This window comes from Musa acuminata, chromosome BXJ1-7 (assembly GCF_036884655.1).
Source record: "Musa acuminata AAA Group cultivar baxijiao chromosome BXJ1-7, Cavendish_Baxijiao_AAA, whole genome shotgun sequence".
Taxonomy (NCBI): Eukaryota; Viridiplantae; Streptophyta; class Magnoliopsida; order Zingiberales; family Musaceae; genus Musa; species Musa acuminata.
The window spans coordinates 24,798,806-24,818,711 of record NC_088333.1 but is presented as its reverse complement, the minus strand read 5'-3'; the positions used below and the strand labels follow the sequence as shown (position 1 = coordinate 24,818,711).

Genomic DNA, 19,906 nt, shown 5'->3' with positions numbered 1-19,906 from the left:
GTTTCTATAGTGACATCTTAGTCGGTGAAGTAGATTTTTGTTTATTGTGCTGAATCTATCTACTTTCATTACTTCTTCTTCTAGTGGTATTTGAATGTCGTAAGCTTTCATTATTCTAGTAATTATTCCACCATATGGGAGCATCATATCTTTCTTAGATAATTCTAACATGTTTTGTTGGATCAGATAGCCAAGACAAATGTCACGTCCTTTCATGATTAGGTACATAATTCCTAATTCTAATTGACTCACTTCATCATGATGGTATTGTTTAGGAAGAATTATACTAGTCATGATATGATGAAGTATCTTAGTGTTAAAAGGCAGTAGATGTTCACAACTTTTAGGAACAGATTCTATGTTAGGATCGGCAAGGATTGTTCCTAAGGCTTCAACGTAGGATGTTTCAATGGTTTTTTCATCCCATAATCCTTTAAAGTAAAGTCCTATGCTTTTCATGGGAATACCTATCATATCACAAATGAATCTATCAGTGATTGAGATGTGTTGTCCTAAGAGATAGGTTGACATCCTTTCTTCATCATCTATTTGCATGTTGTTGTAAAATAATCTAACTAGTCTAGGATAGATGGGTTCGTTGATCTGCAAAATTGAAAGTAGATTTAGGTTTGCAAACCATTGGATAGTCTCTACATCTCTTAGTTCATTCAGATCTACATATTTTCCCTTATTGATGCTTCTTAGTTCGAAGGAGAGAAATTTTTCAGCATGGTTTTTGGAATCAAAAAGAGTGAGATCAAACTCTTCTACTACTCTCCTCTTTCCCTTGTCCCTTGAGGATCTTCTAGATCCCATAACTACTGCTGTTTAGAGGGATGATGATGAGCTAAAGTAAATGAAGAACAAAACAGAATTTAAGAGCTTCTTAGAGAGTACCTTTGTGAAATCTTCAAGAGAAGGAAGGATTCTTGATGTTTTGCTCCGAAATGGGAGGTATTTGGAAGGCTTAGAGGAGTGAAATGGGAATTGAGGAGACTTGGAAGAGTAGAGGAGGAAATGGGGGTGAGTTGGGGTCGGTTCCATAGCCGGCCCTAGTGTGGGTTTAAAGGGCAGAGCTGCTGGCGGTTGCACCTCTAGCTGGAGCGGTGCAACCTCTGGCAACCCGTGATAGCTGGAGGTGCCACCGCCAGCTGGAGAGGTGCCACCGCCTGCAGCCAGTGAGCACCTAATATGATTTGATTAGGGAGCCTTTGCCTTGAGGAGAGTTTCAGAGCAATTAATGTTTGTTACATGATTTCGTATGAGTTTTTATTTAAGGAAGAAACTCTTGTACGATCAAGATAGATCTTTTAACGTGCATACGTATGTTTGTTTGGTATCCCTTTTAAGATCATGACATATTTAGTTTCTAATAAGGTTGTATCGTATTTGTGATTTCACAACTTCCACTTGTTACTTAAGCGTTGCGAGTTCCTTTTTGATTCTTGGTTTATGACCATTGAGAGTCAAGGAGCATAATATTATTTCTTGCTCCGGCCTAGACTTTTAATGTTTTTATAGGAAGGGATGATCTTTAGGAACCCATTTGCTTTTGGGTGCCTCATAAATAGATCTTCATTTTCTATCATGTTGCATAGAGTTTATCATGGTTCCTTTAGGAACCCAAATTAATTTGTTTGGACTTATTTTCTTGAATGGACAACAATGTGTCTTGTGTCCAGATTTGTAACAAAAGTTGCACTTGGTTTGGTGTTGAACATGTAAGATGGGGCCTTTTACAAAGGTAGTTGGATTTTGGTGAGGACTCCTCACAAATCCAATCCCACTTCTTTTGGGAGCATGACCCTTGTTTGTAAGGATCATGTTTAATGACTTGCTACCAACCTCGAATTTCTTCAAGGTGTCCTTAAGTAGCAAGTTTTCTTTTTGACAGATTTCTAGATCATGACATTTTATATATGAATTTAAACTATCATGATATTCGATTTTTAACTTATTAAAATCACAAGTAAGACTATCATGTACCTTTTTTAGCAATTTGTATTTTCTATTTATAACTTTGCATTCATCAAATAAATCATGGAAGGCATTTAATAATTCCTCGAAAGATAAATCAGCATCTAATAAATCCGTTACCTCCTCTCCGATGGCCATTAAGGCGTAATGAGCAACTTGCTCAGTGATGGACTCCTCTTCTTCAGATGCGCTCGAGTCATCCCATGTTGCTTGAAGAGCCTTCTTCTTTGATGTTCTTCTTTTGACTTGGGGACAATCATTCTTGTAGTGTCCCGGCTTTTTACATTCATAGCAGATCACTTGGTCCTTCTTGGGTTCAAGTTTATTTTTCACATCGTTTTTAAACTTGTTTCTGTTGAATCTCGGATTTTGATGATATAATCAATTGGTGGGTTAATTGATCTAATCCATATTATTGAGTTAAGTGTGCAGGATTAACTACGATAACCAGAAAACATAAAGCAAGGATACCGGAGTCGAGCTCGATGGACGTTTAAGAGACCGAAGAATCATCGGAGATGCTGCCGGAACCATCCGAGAAGAAATCGGGAACGTGTCGGAAGTTCGCCGAAGAAATCGTCGGAGGCTCGCGGAGATCACCGAGAAGGCTCGGCTACTCGTTAAAAGTCATCACAAAGATTGGGAGCTTGCAGGGAGTCCGTCGGAAGAAGTTCGACGGAAAGCTCGCCGGAACAAGACTCGACGTTCGCGGTTGAAAATTTGCTTAGGATGTGTTTTGGTTATGTAGTCCACTTGTAATTAGGATTAGGATTAAGAGATAATCCTATATCCTGGTTAGGGGCCAACTGGGCCCAAAGTCAGAGTTGGTTTAGGCTAAAAATTAAGCTAAACCAGCGAACTAGAGAGCCAAGATTGAAGCCCAACAAGTGGCTGAAAACACTGTAGGCGGTGGCACCGCCTAGTTGGGCGGTGGAACCGCCCAGCACCCGAGTGCTGGGCGGTGACACCTCCTTGGCTGGGCGGTTGCACCGTCCAGTACCCGAGTGCTGGGCGGTGGCACCGCCTAGCTGGGCGGTGGAACCTCCAGCACCGGGAACCCTAAAAGAATTCAAATTTTGAAACCCAAAATTTGAATCCTCTTGAGGCCTATAAATACCCCTCAAATCTCAACTGAGGTTACAACTTTTGAGAAGCATTTTGATTGAGAGAAAAGTCTTAGAAAGTCTTAGCAAATCTTGTTTTCAATTTGCTAGAGAGTTCTCCTCCTTCTTTCTTATTGAAAATTTGTAAGAGGTTGAGCTGCTTGTAAAAGGTTGTAAGAGGGGTGTTTACCCTTCCATTTCAAGAGACTTGCTAGTGGAAGGTGGGAGCCTCATCGAAGAGGGGCCTCGCAAGTGGAGTAGGTCATTTGACCGAACCACTCTAAAAATCGGCGTAATCTCTGGTTTGCTCTTTATTATTTTCATTTACATTACTGCAAATCTTCTTACTGCTTTAGTTCCTTATTACTCTTGTTGCGCAACTTCAAGAATACGCCTTCAAGTTAAATTTCTCAAGTTTCGTTCTTAACGTACGAAAGATTTTGATTAAAATCGAAGTTTTTATCCGCTGCACTAATTCACCCCCCCCCTCTTAGTGCCGCTCCGATCCTAACAAGTGGTATCAGAGCGAGGTTATCTCTCATATTTGGTTTAATACCCAAGAGAGATGGCTTATTCCGGCATGCAAGAGGGCCATTCTATTGCACGACCACCTTTGTTTAATGGGTCGGATTACACATATTGGAAGACTCGCATGAGGATCTTCCTCATTTCTATGGACTTTGAGCTTTGGTCTATTGTTGAGAATGGATTTCAAAAATCTTCTCTTCCGATGAGTGAATGGAATGAATCGGAGAAGAAGGTTTTTGCTTTAAATGCAAAGGCTATGAATGCCTTGTTTTGTGCATTAGACAAAAACGAATTTAATCGTGTTTCAATGTGTGATTCGGCTTTTGATATTTGGAGAACTCTTGAGGTCACTCATGAAGGCACTAGCCGAGTGAAAGAGTCCAAAATCAACATCCTTGTGCACTCTTACGAACTTTTCCGAATGAAACCAAGTGAGTCCATCGGAGACATGTACACCCGATTTACGGATCTCATCAATGGACTCAAAGCTCTTGGTAAAGATTTTACTAACTTTGAACTAGTAACTAAAATCTTAAGATCCCTCCCTAAAAGTTGGGATCCAAAAGTTACGGCCATTCAAGAGGCCAAAGACCTTAAAGCATTCCCTCTTGAAGAACTCATTGGGTCTCTAATGACCTACGAAATGACATGTCAAGCTCATGACGAGCTTGAGAACCCCCTTCCAAAGAACAGGAAGGATATGACACTCAAATCACAAGAAGACCACTTGAAAGGAACATCAAGGGATGAGGACAGTGACAATGACATTGCACTTTTGACTCAAAAATTTAAAAAATATTTAAGAAAGAACAAACTTAAAAATATTGTAAAAAATAAATTTGAACAAAAGAAGGACCAAGTGATTTGCTATGAATGCAAAAAACTGGGACACTATAAGAACGATTGTCCTCAAGCCAAAAAGAGGACATCAAAGAAGAAAGCGCTCAAGACAACATGGGATGATTCAAGCGCGTCCGAAGAAGAGGAGTCCAACACCGAGCAAGTTGCTCATTACGCGCTAATGGCGTTAGGAGAAGAGGTATGTGATTTATTTAATGAAGATTTATCTTTTGAAGAACTATCTATCGCTTTTCATGAATTATTTGATGAATGTAGAACTGTTAGCAAGAAGTTAAGTATCTTAAAGAAAGAGCATGCTTTGCTACAAGATAAGTTTGATAGTCTTCAAACTCCTCTATGCTCTAAGTGTGAGCACTTAGAAGCAATAAAAAATGAAAATTTGCTTCTTAAGGAAACCTTAAACAAGTTTAAGGTTGGTAGCAAAGGATTAGATATGATCCTTGCACACAAGGGTCACATCGCAAATAGAAATGGAATTGGATTTGTAAAAGGATTACATCAAAATCCTACCACTTTCATAAAAGGACCTACATTACATGTTTCCTCTTATATGAAATGCAACTTTTGTTGCAAATCCGGACATATTGCCTACAAATGCCCATTTAGGAAAATTAGTTCACAAAAATTAATATGGGTTCCTAAAGGAACTATAAAGAATTCAATCATAAATAACAAAGTTAGTGGGTCAATTTTTGAGGCACCCAAAATCAAATGGGTACCTAAAAATCATCCTCTTTTGTAGACAAACCCACAAGCTAGGAGCAAGAGATGGTATCTCGATAGTGGATGCTCAAGACATATGACTGGAGATCCATCTCATTTCTCTATGCTCACTAGCAAAGAAGAAGGGTACGTTACCTTCGGAGACAACAACAAGGGCAAAATCATTGGCAAGGGAACTATTGGTAACAAATTTAATTTTTCCATTGATGATGTCTTACTAGTTGATGGATTGAAACATAATCTCTTGAGTATTAGTCAACTATGCGATAAAGGTTACATCGTTAGATTTGAATCAAATATGTGCATTATTGAAAAACCAAATCATAACATGACTATGATTGCTTTAAAACAAAATAATGTCTATACCATCAATCTTGATGAACTAAGTAATGAAATGTGCTTCTCCGTCATAAATGATGATGCTTGGCTTTGGCATAGGAGATTAGGCCATGCAAGCATGAAAACAATATCTAAGATCTCATCTCAAGAATTAGTACGAGGAATTCCAAATATAAAGTTTATTAAGGACAAAGTATGCGATGCATGTCAACTAGGCAAACAAATAAAAACAAGCTTCAAACCAAAAAATCAAATTAGCACTACTAGACCATTACAATTGATCCATTTGGACCTATTTGGACCAATTGATACAACAAGTCTAGGTGGAAGCAAATATGCTTTTGTGATTGTGGATGACTACTCTAGATACACTTGGACCTATTTCTTAGCTCACAAAAGTGATTGCTTCAAGTGTTTCTCTAAATTTTGTAAACTCACTCAAAACGAAAAAGGCTTCATGATTTCATCAATTCGGAGTGATCACGGTGGTGAATTCCAAAACCGTGACTTTCAAAAATTTTGCGAAAGTAATGGGTACAATCACAACTTCTCAACTCCAAGAAATCCTCAACAAAATGGAGTAGTTGAAAGGAAAAATAGAAACCTACAAGAAATGGCAAGAACTATGTTGAATGAACATAGTTTACCTAAGTACTTTTGGGCCGAAGCCGTAAATACGGCTTGCTACATCATGAATAGAGTCCTAATAAGACCATCCTTATCCAAAACTCCCTATGAATTATGGAATAACAAAAAACCAAACATCTCCTATTTTAAAGTTTTTGGTTGTAAATGCTTTATTTTAAATGAAAGGGATGCTTTAGGAAAATTTGATGCTAAATCCGATGAAGGCATCTTTCTTGGTTACTCTTCCGTTTCTAAAGCTTTTCGGGTTTTTAATAAAAGAACTTTAGTAATTGAAGAGTCTATTCATGTAGTTTTTAATGAAATTTCCGATTTAAAGAAAAATGATTTTGATGATGATCTTGGTTTTGATAATTTGAATTTAAATGAACCCTCTCCTCAAAATAGCCATTTGAATGCATCTTCTTCCGAAATTTCTTTACCAAAAGAATGGAAGTATATAGATGCTCATCCAAAAGAGCAAATTATAGGAGATACATCAAAAGGGGTTCAAACTCGTTCTTCTTTCAAAAATTTCTGTGCTAACGCCGCTTTCCTTTCTCAAATTGAACCTAAATGCATTGACGAAGCCTTAAAAGATGATTTTTGGATCATTGCAATGCAAGAAGAATTGAACCAATTTGAGAGGAATGAGGTATGGAAGCTTGTTCCTAGACCAATTGACCACTTAGTCATAGGTACTAAGTGGGTCTTTAGAAACAAGCAAGACGAAAATGGTATCGTGGTTAGAAACAAGGCTAGATTAGTGGCCAAAGGTTTCAACCAAGAAGAAGGTATCGATTACGAAGAAACCTTCGCTCCCGTGGCTCGATTAGAAGCCATAAGGATGCTCCTTGCCTATGCTAGTAGTAATAATTTTAAACTATTTCAAATGGATGTTAAAAGTGCTTTCTTGAATGGTTTTATTTCCGAAGAAGTATTTGTCGAACAACCTCCCGGATTTGAAAATTCTCTTCTTCCTAATCATGTATTCAAATTGACTAAAGCTCTCTATGGCTTAAAACAAGCTCCTAGAGCTTGGTATGAAAGGCTTAGTTCCTTTCTTATTTTAAATAATTTTACCAAAGGCAAGGTTGATACTACATTGTTTATTAAACATTTTGAAAATAATTTTCTTATTGTGCAAATTTATGTTGACGATATTGTGTTTGGCTCTTCGGATGAATCTCTATGTGAATCATTTGCCAAATGTATGAGTCTTGAATTTGAAATGAGTTTAATGGGTGAATTAACTTTCTTTTTGGGATTACAAATCAAACAACTTAGTGATGGTATATTTCTTAACCAATCCAAATATACATTAGAATTGTTAAAACGATTTAACATGGATAATTCAAAAGCAATAAACACCCCTATGAGTACTACGACTAAGTTAGATATGGATGAAAATGGTGAAAGTTTCGATCAAAAAACATATAGGGGAATGATAGGTAGTCTACTCTACCTCACTGCGACTAGACCGGATATTATGTTTAGTGTAGGACTTTGCGCTAGGTTTCAATCTAATCCTAAATTATCTCATCTTAAGAGTGTTAAAAGAATATTTAGGTATCTTAAAGGAACTCCAAATTTAGGATTGTGGTATCCAAAATCTGAAAAATTTGATCTAATAGCTTATGCAGATGCCGATTTTGGCGGATGCAGGATAGATAGAAAAAGTACATCCGGAACATGCCAATTTTTAGGACATGCACTTGTTTCTTGGACTTCCAAGAAACAAAATTCAGTTGCACTATCTACGGCGGAAGCCGAATACATTGCTGCAAGTGCATGTTGTGCACAAGTAATTTGGATGAAAAATACATTAGAAGACTATGGAATTCACCTTGAAAATATTCCCATAAAATGCGATAATACTAGTGCCATATGCCTTACTAAAAATCCAATTCAGCATTCTAGAACTAAGCACATCGACGTTAGGCATCATTTCATACGCGATCATGTCCTTAACAATAATGTTGTTCTAGAATTCATTGACACAAAGCATCAATTAGCAGATATATTCACAAAAGCCTTGAATGAAGACCAATTTGAATTCATTAGAAGGGAATTAGGTATGTTAAATTGTCCCTAAACAATAAACTTGTTTGATTGGATTTTCCGTAAAGTTTTTCATCTTCTTTCCATCTCTCATTCTCCTTCAAATTCCATATGACATGTTGTGAAATCTCGAAATCGACTTTGATGACTTGATTATGAATTTCAAGTTAGCGATTTGATTTAAATAAGTTTTATCTAAATCATAATCTTGATCTTACAAAATTGGACTCACAAATAATATCTCTTGGCATTCATGAATTGATACTTACAAATATGAAAGTATTGGCATTCATGACTTGAATTTGATTGAAACATTGTATGCTTAAATTCATCATTCTCCTATGTTTCAAAAATTCTTTAAATGCCTTATGTGATGATTAAAAAGTAATGTTGAGATTTTCATGAATTTGACGATTTGAATGAGTTTGTATTCGAATTATGATCTTGACTTCGTGAAATTACTACTTGAATTTTTTATCCCAATCTCTCTCTTATACATCTACAATTTCTATTATTCATAGAAAGAAGAGATTAGATAATATGAATGCATGCTGAATTTTCCTCTAAAATGAACTCTGCGTAAATATTTTTGCATACTTAATTTTCAATGATAAAATCGTTGTATGACAAAATATGTGCTTCAAGTCTCATTTTCCTTTTTGTTGATGACAAAGGGGGAGAAAAGTGATGACTTATATCATTCTTAATAGCATGACAAAATATGAATTGCAAAATCCTTGAGAAAAGTGATCGATCGATGATTATCTTATATGCCTTGCAAAATCCTTGAAAATATCGTAATATTGATTGATCATATTGAATGCATGTCTAAAATGTATAATCATGCAATTCAAGTTGAAAATCTTTATCTCTTGTCATAGTAAAATTTGTCTCTTATCTTTCGACTTGAAAAAGATTTTCATCAAAGTTTCGTACTTACTATTGTTTAATGAGGATAACGATAGAGTTCTACGATTAGAACTTATCGGGTTATGCTTGAATCCAATGGGATGGAATTCAAGTGTTTTTTTATCTTCTCATAATATGGCATATAGATAGGGGGAGTTATGTTTAACTCCGTCATCAATTGATTGTCATCATCAAAAAGGGGGAGATTGTTGAATCTCGGATTTTGATGATATAATCAATTGGTGGGTTAATTGATCTAATCCATATTATTGAGTTAAGTGTGCAGGATTAACTACGATAACCAGAAAACATAAAGCAAGGATACCGGAGTCGATGGACGTTTAAGAGACCGAAGAATCATCGGAGATGCTGCCGGAACCATCCGAGAAGAAATCGGGAACGTGTCGGAAGTTCGCCGAAGAAATCGTCGGAGGCTCGCGGAGATCACCGAGAAGGCTCGGCTACTCGTTAAAAGTCATCACAAAGATTGGGAGCTTGCAGGGAGTCCGTCGGAAGAAGTTCGACGGAAAGCTCGCCGGAACAAGACTCGACGTTCGCGGTTGAAAATTTGCTGAGGATGTGTTTTGGTTATGTAGTCCACTTGTAATTAGGATTAGGATTAAGAGATAATCCTATATCCTGGTTAGGGGCCAACTGGGCCCAAAGTCAGAGTTGGTTTAGGCTAAAAATTAAGCTAAACCAGCGAACTAGAGAGCCAAGATTGAAGCCCAACTAGTGGCTGAAAACACTGTAGTTGGGCTGAAAACACTGTAGGCGGTGGCACCGCCTAGTTGGGCGGTGGAACCGCCCAGCACCCGAGTGCTGGGCGGTGACACCTCCTTGGCTGGGCGGTTGCACCGTCCAGTACCCGAGTGCTGGGCGGTGGCACCGCCTGGCTGGGCGGTGCCACCGCCCAGCACCGGGAACCCTAAAAGAATTCAAATTTTGAAACCCAAAATTTGAATCCTCTTGAGGCCTATAAATACCCTTCAAATCTCAACTGAGGTTACAACTTTTGAGAAGCATTTTGATTGAGAGAAAAGTCTTAGAAAGTCTTAGCAAGTCTTGTTTTCAATTTGCTAGAGAGTTCTCCTCCTTCTTTCTTATTGAAAATTTGTAAGAGGTTGAGCTGCTTGTAAAAGGTTGTAAGAGGGGTGTTTACCCTTCCATTTCAAGAGACTTGCTAGTGGAAGGTGGGAGCCTCATCGAAGAGGGGCCTCGCAAGTGGAGTAGGTCATTTGACCGAACCACTCTAAAAATCGGCGTAATCTCTGGTTTGCTCTTTATTATTTTCATTTACATTACTGCAAATCTTCTTACTGCTTTAGTTCCTTATTACTCTTGTTGCGCAACTTCAAGAATACGCCTTCAAGTTAAATTTCTCAAGTTTCGTTCTTAACGTACGAAAGATTTTGATTAAAATCGAAGTTTTTATCCGCTGCACTAATTCACCCCCCCCCTCTTAGTGCCGCTCCGATCCTAACAGTTTCTTTTTAAGAATTTCTTAAACTTTCTTGTCAAAAGTGCTAAGTCATCATCACAGTCCTCATCACTTGAGTTTTCTCTCAAGTGGCATTCAGAAGTTTTAAGTGCCATATCCTTCCTGTTCTTTGGAAGGATGTCTTCTTGCTCTTCATGAGCTTTGCAAGTCATTTCGTAGGTCATTAATGACCCGATTAGTTCTTCAAGAGGGAAGTTGCGCAGATCTTTTGCCTCTTGAATGGCAGTGACTTTAGGATCCCAACTTTTAGGAAGGGATCTTAGTATTTTATTTACGAGTTCAAAATCCGAAAAACTTTTTCCGAGTCCTTTTAGACCGTTGACGACATCCGTGAAACGGGTAAACATGTCGCCAATGGTTTCACTCGGTTTCATTCGGAAAAGTTCAAAAGAATGCAGCAACAGATTGATTTTTGACTCTTTCACTCTACTTGTGCCCTCGTGGGTCACTTCAAGTGTGTGCCAAATATCAAATGCAGTTTCGCAAGTTGAAACACGATTAAACTCGTTTTTATCAAGTGCGCAAAATAAGGCATTCATAGCCTTTGCATTAAGAGCGAAAGCCTTCTTTTCCAACTCATTCCAATCGATCATTGGAAGAGAAGACTTTGAAAATCCGTTTTCAACAAGGTTCCACAGTTCAAAATCCATAGAAATAAGAAAGATCCTCATTCGGGTCTTCCAGTAGGTGTAGTCCGTTCCACTGAACATGGGTGGACGTGTAATAGAATGCCCCTCTTGGTTTCCGGCGTAAGCCATCTCTCTTGGGTTTTAATCCTTTAGAGAGTTAACCTTGCTCTGATACCAATTGTTAGGATCGAGAGCACTAAGAGGGGGGGGGGGTGAATTAGTGCAGCGGAAATCTTACAGTAATTTAAAAACGAAAGCTGCGTTCGTCCGATAAAAAACGATTTTGATATAAAAGCAGAATCACAGTGCAGTTTGCGTCTAAGCGTAGTTTTGCGTCTAAGCGCAGTTTGCGTCTAAGCACAGTTTGCGTCTAAGCGCAGTTTGCGTCTAAACTCAGTTTTACGTCCAAACGCAGTTTTACGTCCAAACGCAGTTTTACGTCCAAACGCAGTTTTACGTCCAAACGCAGTTTTACGTCCAAACGCAGTTTTACGTCTAAACGCAGTTTTGCGTCTAAACGTAGTTTTACGTCTAAACGCAGTTTTGCGTCTAAACGCAGTTTTACGTCTAAACGCAGTTTTACATCTAAACGCAATTTTACGTCTAAACGCAGTTTTACGTCTAAACGCAGTTTTACGTCTAAACGCAGTTTTGCGTCTAAACGCAGTTTTACGTCTAAACGTAACTTTACGTCTAAATGTAGTTTTGAACCTTGAAAAGCGTTTTACGTAGAAAGCAGTTTGCAGTTATAAATGGAATCCGAATGTAAGCGTAAACTGCAGTGTGAAGATCGTACGAAAACACGATTTACGTTTGAATGCAGATTCTGAAAGATCAGAGCTTAGAAACTCGTTCGTAAAGGCGCAGAGGGCAGTAGCAATGTAGCAGGTTTGCAGTAATGATAAAGTGCTCAAGGTAAAAGCAAACCAGAGATTTAGAGTGGTTCGGTCAGTCTTGACCTACTCCACTTTTGGCTTCCTCCTCCAACGAGGTCACCGACGTCAACTAGCTGCCTTCCTTCAATGGGCGAAGGCTAACTGCCCTTTTACAGTTTCTCTCCTTTTGACAGGCTTAGGAGACAACCTTTACAGATCCTTTCTCTCCTCTCTTTACAACTCAAGACTTAAAGAACAGAAGGAGGAGAACTTTAGGACTTTACACAAATTTGAGCTCTTAGAATCACTGAAAAGATCAAGAATTCGGTGTGGATCTGTATCTTTTCAGTGCTGAATGGGTGGGGTATTTATAGGCCTCAACCCAGTTCAAATTTGAGCTCAAAACGATCAAATCGATCAAATCCCAGAATTCTGGGATCAGGCGGTTGCACCTCTTGACTTGAGAGGTGGCACCGCCTGACAGAGCTCGACGATTGAGCTCAGGCGATTGCACCTCTCTGCCAGAGCTCGAAGACTGAGCTTGATGGCTGCACCGCCTGGCAGAGCTCGAAGACTGAGCTTGGTGGTTGCACCGCCTGGCAGAGCTCGAAGTCTGAGCTCGGTGGTTGCATCACCTGGCAGAGCTCGAAACTGAGCTCAGGCTGATGCACCTCTCTGCCAGAGCTCGAAGACTGAGCTCGGTGGTTGCATCACCTGGCAGAGCTCGAGACTGAGCTCAGGCTGATGCACCTCTCTGCCAGAGCTCGAAGTCTGAGCTCGGTGGTTGCATCACCTGGCAGAGCTCGAGACTTGAGCTCTGGCGGTGCTACCTCTTGACAGAGGAGGTTGCACCGCCCAGTCTAGCTCGAAGACTGAGCTCTGGGCGGTTGCACCTCTTGGCTGGGGCGGTTGCACCGCCCAGCCTCGCAGCCCTGGCGGTTGCACCTCCTGGCTGGGGCGGTTGCACCGCCTAGCCCCGCAGCCCTGGCGGTTGCACCTCCTGGCTGGGGCGGTTGCACCGCCTGGTGCAATCAGGGTCCGAATGGTTCGCTCCATTCGGCCCAATTTGAATCTTTTTAGGGGCCCAATTGCCCCAAGATTAAGCTAATGGGATCACCTCCCATTTTCAAGCTTAATCATCGTGCTAACTACGATTAACTCTAAGACAACTTCTGCAGCTTTGCTCCGATGCGTCAATCGCTTCTTCCGGCGAGTTCCCGGCGAACTTCCGTCGATCATCCGATAACCCTCGGTGATCCTTCTGCGGACATCCGGCATACTCCTGGACTTTGCGACGATCCACTTGGCGAGTTCAGACGAGCTTTGCTTGGCAAGCTTCTGGACTTCTCGGATCTGTTCTCGCTGAACCTCCGACGACCGTCCGAACTTCCGTCGAACTCTCGAACTCCCAACGTGATCATGATCTTGACTCCGGCGCAACACCTGCGGCTTGTCTTACTCTCATCGTAGTTAATCCTGCACACTTATCTCAACACATAGATTAGATAACAAATGACAATTGACTTCATCATCAAAATCCGAGATTCAACAGGAACCCCTATAGAGTTCCAAGGAGGCCGATCCCCTAAAGAGATCAACCCTAAGTTTAGAATATGCAAGGGTTCTAACATTGATTAATTCAACACCTTCGTTACAAGATGAGCCTGATTTGATGATATACCATCGAGTGACTTGACCAAGCATACAATGTCCTCAATTCACCGGTGACATCTCTATGTCGTAAGCAAGATAGTGAATCATGATATATGTGAGTCTCGAGGGACTTGACCAACTCAACCTACACAAGGAATCGATTCCTATCTATAACGATGGAAGGCCACGTGGGTCAATCTAATTACCTCATGTTTACCGACTTACTATTATCTGTCACGCCCCTCAAAAATATCCATGATATTAAAATTTAAGAAAAAAAATCAATCCAGGATCCAAACAAACATTTGAGGTCACTAAGAAAACATTCAGATCAAAATTTCACCTCTATAATATAAAAATTTATAAACCCTATGCAATTCATAAACATATAACACATTACTCGATGATTCATAAAATCTGAACCCAACTCACCAAATTAATAACCACAACATATATTCACAAGTGTGGGAGTCTATACAGTCACAAAACAACGTTTACCATAAGTTCATATCGTTACACGAATTAAACTTAACATTCCAGAATCCTAAACATGAGAGGTCCTTTAAACTTATACAACATCCACAAGTTTAGATTCATCGTCAACATTTCATTAGATGCATAGTGTACTTATACAACAAAAACATATATACTAATAAAAATCTGCCCAAAATCTTTTAGCTTTCCAATGCCTCAGCCCAATCTTAACATTTAAGCAAGCGACAAGCTATCCTGAAAAATTTATACAACAATAGGGTGAGCATATAAAGCTCAGCAAGTGACAAACATATCCATGTCAAAATAGGACAATTTCCAAAGAGACAAAGTTTCAAAATGCAAGGCAGAATATAAGAATTCATAGAAGTAATATCATTAGGTGCAGAATCACAATTGTCATTTCAATCAAACATATTTGGTTCATAACAGATGAAGCATAGAGTAATTAGAGAATATTAGTAACGAATAAAACGATTTGGAGCATATCAATAACAAATGAAACATATCGGAGCTTATCAATGGCATATGAAATGTTCCGGAGCATATCAATGTCGTATGGAACATTTCGAAGCATATCAACAATGAATGAAACATTTCGGAGCATATAAATAACAAATGAAATGTTTCGGAGCCTATCAATGGCGTATGAAATGTTCCGGAGCATATCAACGGTGTATGGAACATTTCGGAGCATATTAATAACAAATGAAATATTTCGGAGCTTATCAATGGCATATGAAATGTTCTGGAGCATATCAACGGCGTATGGAACATTTCAAAGCATATCAACAATGAACGAAACATTTCAGAGCATATAAATAACAAATGAAATGTTTCGGAGCTTATCAGTAGCGTTTGGAATGTTCCGGAGCATATCAATGGCGTTTGGAACATTTCGGAGCATATCATTAACAAATACCAAACAGAAGCTCAAACATCGTCTTTGACGTTGCATTTATATTATTCTTATCCAAAGCATGTATAGAAACACACAACCAAAACTCTGGATATCATATCAAACATACAGAAGGTGTAGTGGGACCACAGACAGAATGTGATTCATCCATTTCTGAATGACCACCAGACAGAAGTCTCCCACGTCTAGGAGCTCCATCCACCAACGTCTAGGTGAAGTCAGAGGGGGCCGGTAGAGCATCGCAGGCTCTATACATAACTCCTTTTACCATTTCTAGCAAAGGTTCACATTATCCCACAACACCATAGTACAAAAGGGCAATATGAACAATAAATAGCATATATCGGAAGCACACGCGGAACAACAAACGTACATGTGCCTTTACGAATCAGTACGATACAAGCAACAATCTCTCACAAATGTGTTCAAATTTGGAATGAAATTAAAGCAAGAGTATACTCGGATTCCAAGCAATCATATATAGCTCAATTCAAATAAGAAGGTTAGATGAATTCAATATCCAAAGGAATGAAACTAAAATAGGCACATATCGAAAGAAAATGTGGAACAATGGGATATATATGTGCCTATATGTATCAATGCGATATAGCATAAACATTCCACAAAAGGATTCAAGAATATAAATAATTTACAGACAAGATTAAACCAGAATTCAAGCACCTACATAAGCCTCAATTGAGCGAAAGGGACTGAATGGAATCTATTTCCAAACGAATAAAACGGAATACGCGAAATCGACCAAAGCTCGATTTTTGACAGAATTCAAGAGGCACATTGAACAAATACTTCAGATTATCAATTATGCTCCGATACCCTTAAGAAGGCTATTGTCGAAAGATATATCAATCTATTTTCTATTGAAATATGTTTTGTACGAATCATGATTTCTAACAAGGAGTTACCTTTGATTTGGTAACACAAGGTCAAAAACACAATCACTGTTTTGCAGAATTCATAGGGTCGGATTTAACAGATAATAGGGTAGGCATTTGAATTCCAAATTTTTAAATCAATATGTCAGAAGAAAGGTTTACAAGTCTAGTTTCAAATGAATTCAGTTTGGTACAATTCAGAATTTCCAAAAGGGACTTATAGGCATTTTAGTAACAAAAGGTCAGAAATCTTGATCCCTGTTTTGCAGCATCCATAGGCTCAATTGAAATAGACTTTTGGGTAAGTATTTGGTGTCCAAAATTTTCAAAATCAGAGTCAAAAGAAAGGTATAAGAGTCTACTTTCAAATAAACAAGGTCCTGCCTAAATCTACATTTTGTGCTAAAAATTGTGGCTGAAACAATATACAGGGGTCAGTTTACCGAAAAATTTCAGATCCTTGAATTTTGTATCTAACAAGAGAAATTTCAGGTACTAGGCTGAAATCTTTCGAATAATTTAGAATTAATATGAGATCAAAGAATAATAATACTGTAGGATGGGATTAGAACACTTGCCATTGAGAATTTTGACCCTAAATGAGAAGATTTGAGCAAGAAACCTCAAAGCCCCAATTTTTTTTCTTCTTCTTCATCCCCCTTTTTCTTCTCTTCTTCTTTCTTTCTTTCTCCTGTGCTTCCACGTAGCTGCCTTCTCTGGTTCCTTATGAACGAAGGCAGAGAGGCTTAAACGGTGGGATTTGTATTTTTGTGCATTTTGCAGTTTAGTCCTTGTATTTATTATATTTACGATTAGGTCCTCAGGGTTTACATATAGGTCCTCAGATTTTTTTTTAACAAATCCTCCAACTCTTATGAATAAGTTCTCAGATTCATACTTTAAATTTTTATTAAATTTAAAATAGATACTTATACGAAAATTCAGAAATAAGGGATGTTACACTCTCCCCCCCTTAAAAGAAAATTTTAGTCCTCTAAATTTATCATACCTCTAGCTCCCTGGATGCATGGTGTACTTTGAAGTATGACTTTCTGGTTGATTTGGTACTTATACTCTCTCCCCAAATATAAATAGACCATCCTTTGAAACTTGAAATTTTGGTTTCAATTCCTTTTCTACTTCATTCCTCAAGTAGTTTAAATGTGGATCTCGTAATTATCCTTCCTTAATTTGTTGAATAAAATCAGATTTCACTTGAATGGAGGCCATCAATATCATTGAGTCTTGCTCTTTCCTCAAAGCCTTCAAATCAAAATTTTCTTCTAATAACTTCCATTGCTTCATGACCAGACTAGCTATAAAACTTGTAGATTTTCTACTAAGTGCATCAGCTACAACATTGGCTTTGCCCGGGTGATAACGGATGGCACAATCATAATTCTTCAGAAATTCTATCCATCTTCGTTGCCTCATGTTTAACTCTTTCTAAGTGAAAATATATTTTTAACTCTTGTGATCAATAAAGATTTCAAATTGTCGACCATTCAAATAATGTCTCCAAATCTTTAGAGCAAAAATAATTGCTGCCAATTCCAAATCATGAGTTGGATAATTCAATTCATAACCTTTTAGTTGCCTAGAAGCATAAGCAATCACTCTCCTTTCCTGCATCGAAACACATCCAAGGCCCTTTCTTGAAGCATCAGTATAAACTACAAATCCCTCACTACCACTTAGAATAGTGAGAATAGGAGCACTAGTCAATCTTCTTTTTAACTCTTGAAAACTTTGCTCACAATCATCACCCCATACAAATTTCACATTCTTTTTAGTTAGTTTGGTGAGAGGTTGAGTGATTCAAGAAAATACCTCCACAAATCTCCTGTAATAACCTGCCATGCCCAAGAAGCTTCTAATTTCTATTACATTTATTAGTACTTCCCATTCAACTACAACTTCTATTTTCTTTGGATCAACAGATATACCCTTCCCTGAAATCACATGGCCTAAGAAAGCAACTTCATTCAACCACAATTCACATTTGCTGAACTTTGCATACAACTTCTTTTCTCTTAGTATGGACAATACATTTCTCAAGTGTTTCTCATGCTCCTGATTACTCCTTGAATACACCAATATGTCATCAATAAATACAATTATATAGCCATCCACGAGCGGTTGAAATATCCTATTCATTAGTTCCATAAAAGTTGCAGGGGCATTAGTCAAACCAAAAGACATCACCAAGAATTTATAGTGACCATATCGAGTTTTGAAAACTGTTTTTGGAATATCCTCCTCCTTGATCTTCAACTGATAGTAACCTTACCTCAGGTCAATCTTAGAGAATACTCGTGCACCCTGCAGTTGATCAAACAAATCATCAATTCTGGGTATGGGATACTTGTTTTTGATGGTCACCTGATTCAACTGTCCATAATCAATACAAAGCCTCAATGTTCCCTCAATCTTTTTAACTAACTCCAGAGCACCCCATGATGAAATATTAAGCCAAATAAAATCCTTATTTAATAGTCCTTGTAGTTGCTTTTCTAATTCCACTTACTCAAATGATATCATTGTGTAGAGAGGCTTAGATAGTGGGATTGTCCCAAGGACCAAATTAAAAGCAAAGTCACGTTTGGAGGTAATCCAAGCAAGTCATCCTAGGATACATTAGGCAAAGAGATAAATCATGTCCAATACTTTCAAAATAAAAGATCGACATATCAAATATACAAAAAGTGATCTTTTGTTATATACCAATCCATACTGGTATGATAAGAAGATAGTCAATCCATACTAAGTATAATATCAAAGTTCCAAATCTCTAGTAGAACTAAATCAGCAAAAGTTCATGTTCTCCAATAAAAATCAGACAAGAGGACCAGATTCAAGTTCATTATCAAAGAACCTCCAATGATCATATTTTATATATATCACATAATGCAGTGGTCTAGGTTGAATGCCCAAGTGATAAGCAACATGTTACGAATCAAATCGTAGGTAGGACCCATGGTCAAACAAATATTTGCATTCTTTCATAAACATGCATAATACCTTTGACCACTGATTCAAAAGTTTTAGAATCATATTCAGTGATAGCATACACTCTGACATGGGCTGATGATTTATGAGGCAGTGACTCTTTCTTCTTGTTCGATGGGTAGTCTTTTATTTCATGATCTAACTTTCCACAAGCAAAATAGACTCTAGTCACCCACAAACATAAACTTGTTTTATAATTTAACTTATAATTCGCACATTATTGAGACTTTTGTGGTGACTTCCCTTTTCAAATACAAATTTCTTAACCCACTTGTTATTACTTTTTGATTCATTTACAATAATATTTTTATTGGTAAACTTGACCTTATCATTCTTGCCACTGATCTTCAAAAATTCTTTTCATTGTTGCCATTAATAATCAGCCTCTACTTCCAATATAAGGTGGCAAAAGAAATCTTTTAATCATTGAAATAATTTGTACATCAAATATCTTTTCCATTCGCATCATCCATTTTTCTGCCACCAACGAAATTAGGTTAACCACGCTTTTGCTGTGCTACTCTGATTTGATATCCCCGATCAACCCTTTCATCCCACTTAATTAATAAAAAATAATAATTGAAATAGAATAACAAATTGCCTCGTCATCCTATATTCCTAAAATGCATCAAAGAAAATTTCCACCAATCACTATAGTTCACTTGATCTCAATATATTTTGCAAGTCAACATATCAAATATTTTAGTTATCCTCAAACCATGCTCTGATACCACTTCTATCACGCCCCTCAAAAATATCCATGATATTAAAATTTCAGAAAACAAATCAATCCAGGATCCAAACTAACAT

General features: G+C 38.0%; 1 long non-coding RNA gene across 1 annotated transcript; it reads right to left on the bottom strand.

The window, feature by feature from the left end:
- Positions 1-14,201: 14,201 nt before the first annotated feature.
- On the bottom strand, positions 14,202-16,798 carry LOC135679964 (uncharacterized). The gene is made up of 2 exons (XR_010515384.1): positions 16,666-16,798; positions 14,202-14,512 (listed from the first exon to the last, which is right to left on the bottom strand). It is a non-coding gene; the product is annotated as an uncharacterized LOC135679964 (long non-coding RNA).
- Between the last annotated feature and the right edge of the window lie 3,108 nt (positions 16,799-19,906).